Genomic DNA, 6,160 nt, shown 5'->3' with positions numbered 1-6,160 from the left:
AACCATGGAGCTCGACCCGCGCACTCTGGCATGCCGTCAGCCTGGATGGAGCCCCGGACGCCCGGGGGACGAATGCCCAGGACGCACGGAGCCCGTCCTGGGCACTTTTCCATGCCGTCGGCCTGCAGCCCCCCCGACACCCAGGGGAGGACCACTGTGAAAACCATGGAGCCCGACCCAGGCACTCTGCCATACCGTCAGCCTGGATGGAGCCCCGGACGCCCGGGGGACGAATGCCCGGGACGCATGGAGCCCGTCTTGGGCACTTTTCCATGCCTTCGGCCTGGAGCGCCCCGACACCCAGGGGAGGACCACCGTGAAAACCATGGAGCCCGACCCGGGCACTCTGCCATGCCGTCAGCCTGAATGGAGCCCCGGACGCCCGGGGGTCGAATGCCCGGGACGCCTGGAGCACGTCCCGGGCACTCTGCCATGCCGTCGGCCTGGATGGAGCCCCGGACGCCCGGGGGACGACTGCCCAAGAGCCATGGAGCCCGGCCTGGGCAATTTGACATGCCGTTGGCCAGGAGGAAGGAAGCCCCGGGTGGCCTAGGGAGGTGTTACCGAGGCATAGCCCATCTGGTCCCCCTGGCAGAGAACCACCAGCCTTGGAGGGGTGTCCGGGCGTACCCTGTCCCTAGTAATCCGGAGGAAAATGACCCCCCTTTCTTGTAAACTGTGCACGCGAGGTGACAGAGGGGACCCAAGGTGTGAAAATACCCGACCTCCTGGAGCCCTCGCTGGGATCCGGGAGGCAAATGGCACCTCATCGGGACTTCCAGGGAAGTTCGGCCATCTGATCGCCCCATAGGAAAGCGTTGCGGGCGACCAGATGGCCGGGACGAGAGGGGCGACCAGATGGCCGGGACCGAAATGACGCCAATCTGCCTGCCCCGAGCCTCCGCGGGAGGGCTCCGAGGCTCCAGGGCTCCAGGGCTCCAGGGCTCCAGGGCTCCAGGGCTCGGGCTGCAAGGCTCTGGGGCTCCGGGGCTGCAGGGCTCCCAGGCTCCAACCAGGTCGGGGAGATCAGAGAGTCTGCCCAGGCACGTGGGGCCCTGTCCAGGGCACACGGACCCCCAGGACGCGCCCCCGTTTTCCCCCCAAAAAAATCCAAAATTTTGCGTAGTGTGCGTAGTGGCACTACGCCCAGCCCTAAAAAATGCCAGGAATCAGCCAGCGCTGCCTGAGCCATTTCCCTATTTTTGTAACTTTATTATTATAATTTGTTTACTAACGCTGCAGCACCCTGCTGTGTAGTTGCCTTCCTCTCCCCTACATCACACAAATCTTTTTTTTTGCCATGTTGCAATTGACGTCTGTACACACACAAGCTTGCACCATCCATTATTTCCTATTTCTTCCTAGGCTACACTTTATTCTAATTAAACCCATTCTGGTCTGAGGTAACATGTGGATCGCATAGAACAGACACTGACCCTCCCAGTTTCTAACCTGGAATGAAGACAAAGTTTTGTTTTGGCAGGCAGACCCCTCTGACACTGTTAAAAAGGACCCTATGAACTGGCTTTGTATCCAATTACGCAGAAAGACATAGCTTCATTTTACTTTGTGCACTGGTCACTATATTGTGAGAGTGAGTGTGTGTTTGTGTGAGCATGTGTGTGTGTGTGTGTGCTTTGTGAAAACATGGATTCTTTATGACATATACCCACACTCCCCTACTGCCTGCGTGCAGACAGGTGCTTCATTTGTAAAAAAAATATTGCCTCACCTATTGTTCCCAATTACAGTACAAGCACCACTACTAACCATCACACTCCTACAAGTGTGACAATTCAAAGTGGGACAAATCGGGCAGGCTATTCACAAGGTTAGTCCACAAAGACACAACCTCTGGGTCCATCCTTGAGATCACCTAACCCACTGGAACTACCCTTTACACCCAACAGGATATTCAGAGGACTTCTTCGCCTATTACGCCTTGATCTAGGCGGTCTCCGCTCACCCATTCGCGACTTACATTAGCTCCTTCCTAGTTGAATGCCCCCTTTCTAGGATCAGGCCTATTAGTAAAGAGGAATTAGATGAACTTATACCACCCCAAGAGGTGAAACAAGCTATATGCACCCTGACCAGGAACAAAACCCCGGTCCTTGATTGCCTTCCAATTGAATACTATGGCACCTTCAGTACTCTTCTCGCTCCTCGTTTGGTGAGGTGTACAAAGAGGCCATGCGCGTCAAGCGTCTGCCATCTTCTCTGTGCGAGCCAGTATTACGTGGACTCCAGAAGCCAAGTCAGGCCCAGACTTTCCTAAAGACCTACTACACCATCACTATACTGGGCACAGACTCTAAAATCCTTAGAAAAATACTGTTTGAATGATACTTCCAGATCAACCAACCATAGTCCATCCGGTTCACAACATTTCTCGGGTGGAACACCTTCCAAAATATTCGCTGTTTCTTCCACCTAGTGGACCAAGTCCCTTGTCACTTCCCCAATTCAGCTTGTCTCATTCTAGACCTGGAAAAAGCCTGTGATACCCTGGAGTGGGCCTACCTTTTCCAAGTGCTGTTCAAATTAGGTATTGGTTAACGCCTCCACGCTAACACAAGGCTGTAGGATCTGGTTGGGCCATCTGATCTCTCCAGCATTGCCTGTGGAGGGAGGCATCAGCAAAGGTGCCCCAACTCCCCCCTACTATTTGCACTCACAATGGAGCCACTTGCTGCCATGCTCCGAATGGAGGGGGAAACATGGGAAATACTGTTAGGAAACACAACACATGCGGTCTCTCTCGAAGGGGTTGGTTTCCTCCTCTATATTTGAGATATCTGCATGCAACTCTCCCCCTTCTATACCACCTTACAAGCATTCATGCATGTGGCCGAACTATGGGTTAACTTGGCAAAATCCAGTGTATTCCCACTGGGAGGATCCTTGCCCCTTACCGAGGTACAACTGGCAGGGCAGTGGCTGAAGTATAAAGGCGATGCTGTGCGATACCTTTCAGGTTTAATTCTGAAAAACTCTTCCATTGGCCATGATAAGCAAAATAGCTGTCTCAAAAATGATAAATTCCCTTGTCTTCGCGATTGTTTAGCCAACCTCCCCATCATCCCTCTTCGCAGCTTCTTTCAGGACCTCGACATATTATTCAGAGAGCTCATCTGGAATAATAATAACCACCACAAAGCACTCAGGAAATAGCATTTTTTATCGAGCAAAGCTGTCTTGGAGCCCCCTCATTCAAGACCTACTTCTTAGCAGCACAACTTCAATGGGTTTCTCGATGGATGGTGCACCCCAACCTGGCTGAAATGAAAACTAAATCCGTCCCCTCTTCTCGTACGGACACACACAGTCTCCTGCTGCCTAAAGCGCCCCACCACTGACTACTACCTCTCATGGTGACAACTGCACACAAACATCAGTTCTGATATGACATATAATCCCGTATGAACCTGCGTTCCCTCTACAGGGCCTCCCCTATCATCTGATCATCCAGAGATCTCACTCCCTGGCACAATTGTTCTCTTACCATGACTGGTGATCTATTTCAAGATGTACAACTTCTCACCATCGACCAACTCATCAGCAACTGCACACTTCCCTGGAGTGAGTACCTAATGTTCGACCAGCTGCAATGCTCACTCTGAGCCCAGTGGTCAATCATTGATACTGAACCTCTACTCACTCCACCATCCAGTCCCTGCTAGTCATGGCCACTATTCACCGCCTCATAACATTGCACTATTGGGCCATTAAGGAGCACATAGGGGCCCGCTCACATCGCTCAGGGTCAAGTGTGAAATGGACTTTGGGCGAGCACTGCATGACTCTGAATGGGAAAAAACTTCTGCATTCCCTTACAAAGATGTAAAAAATTCTCATTCGACCTCCAACACATGGCTATGGTCCTGTACTTCCCTCTCCACACACTGGCAGACATTCCACTAAATGCTCAGTGTAGTGGCGGAACTCCTAGACACAAGCAGCTGGGAAGCTTGCACCCTAAGGATAAGCAAACATGGAAAGTGAATGGAAGGCAGGGCATGCTTTGCGAGCCTCATTTTACTTATAACTAAATGCGTTATCGCCATCCACTGGCGATCAACTCAGTCCCCCCCCCCCCCCAGGATGACACAATGCAGTACAGTGGTGGGAAAAGACGGCAGATGAAGTCCTGTACTTTGAAGAGATCCGGCGCATCTGTAGGCACCCCATCTCCTCTGCATGGGATGTTCTACTCAAATACTTTCTTCAACTCACCCGCAATTATGATCTTCCCCCAGACCTCAGATATATGGCCCTTCCTGTGGCCAAGTGTCCCACCTCCAACCCTGTTCGACCGCCTCTTAATGCAGCCCTCGAGAGACTCACCTCCCCAAATCTCGCCATCACTGTCCATCCTGGAATCGGCTGCAGTCTTCACCGACCAGAGCCCTGGTCTCTAGCCCCACTAGATCCCCTCCTCCCAATATGTTACTCCCAGAGTCCCATAGTCTGCTCGCACCACTGTTAACCTACTTTTATGATTCAACAACACTCCCCTGACCATTGGTCAAATGAGGATAAAACTATGCCTCACGGATGTATGACATTACAACGCATGCTTTTACATCGCATGCTTTTACAACGCGAGTTTTACAACGCATACCATTACAACGCATAGTGCTTTGGGGCGCTGGATAGTGAATAGTTTAATTTACTATTCCAACTCCAGTCCCCGTGGATAGTAGGGAAGGTGTTGGACAGTAAATTAAACCTATTCCCTATCCTAGAGCGCCCCCCAGCGCAATGCGTTGTAATGGTTTGCGTTGTAAAAGTTGCGTCGTAAAGGCACTGCGTGGTAAAAGTTGCGTTGTAAAGGTTGTATACCATGCCTCACCCCCTTATCCCTCAAGCACAGGAGAAGTTCTAAAGGCATGTATATGAACACAATGCAGCTTGCGAACAGTCAATGTGTCTATGCTTGTTTTGTTTAAAAAAAAAAGAATAAAAAGTCTCGTTAAAAAAAATTAAAAGATAAAGAAAAAAAAAGTGTGACAAATCAGACTATTCCAGGCCCCCAGTCCAATATCAATGGCTTGGGCAGCAGGTATTAGTCATTTTAATATACATTATATTAATAATAAACTGTTGTTGTGCTCATCACTAAATTAGACAGAGAGTGGCACCATGTGGCAGACTGTCATAAGTGCTGGTGTTGACAATTAAGTGCCAGTTCCGAGCGCCAAAAACCAGGGGCTCAAATTGAGCACTGGTGCTTGTCAAATAAACAAATTCATAATTCTTACTGTGCCGGCCATGGCCATGTTCATGCACAACGTTCACCAGGTTAGTCTGGTGTGTGCGCGCAACAGTGACTTTGCTCCAGATGTTTGAGTGAATGCACACAAGGAAATCCTACTTTGTGTATGTGTGTGGTCATTGCTGTTCTCTCACTCTGTGCAAGCACATGTAGTAGGGTTCCAATTTGTGTCTCTGCAAATGGTCCTCTTGGCGCTCACAAATGCACATGGGACTCCCTTGCTGTGCATACTATAATTTTAATGTGATGATACATGCACACCGCTGGCTCACTGTGACTGAGGACTCTGACTGAGCTCTACATTTCTGGAGAACGTTGTGTCTTCTTGGCTGCAAAGGGATTGATAAGAATACAACAGTTCCTAAATAAAAAATATAAGCAGAAAAGTAATCAAAACTATATGGTAAACAGGCATTCGACAAGTCAACAGATTTGATAGAGACAAGACCTTTTGACTTTGCTTGTTTACCCCCCCCCCTCTCTGGCAAATCTAAAGAAGTGAATCCAAGATCCTTTTTAAGCTTTATGAAGTATAAGCGAGACCAAGAAAATGAAACCATCTGCTGCCGGCCAATAAAAGTAAGGGAAAGGAGAGTAAGAGCTGCCGCTGAAAACAAAAAAATGAGAGTGACAAGCACGCATGCTAATGGTAAGTAAGTCATGGGTGGGCTCCAACCCCTCTTGTAGATATTTTTTTTACAGAGCAATAGACGCACAAGACAGCGTATGCCCTGCCTCGGGCAAGACTTAAAAAGGGTTGCATTGTGCAGCTGAGAATCATTTAGGTTGGTCTGAAATGTTTCTCTCCAAACACCCTCTCCATTTCAATGAAAGTAGCTCATATTCAAACACCAATTAGACTGACCCATACCTGTCAATAAC

This window comes from Lissotriton helveticus, chromosome 10, assembly GCF_964261635.1.
Source record: "Lissotriton helveticus chromosome 10, aLisHel1.1, whole genome shotgun sequence".
Classification (NCBI taxonomy): domain Eukaryota; kingdom Metazoa; phylum Chordata; class Amphibia; order Caudata; family Salamandridae; genus Lissotriton; species Lissotriton helveticus.
The sequence above is the reverse complement of the archived record's forward strand: the minus strand, read 5'-3'. Positions refer to the sequence as shown.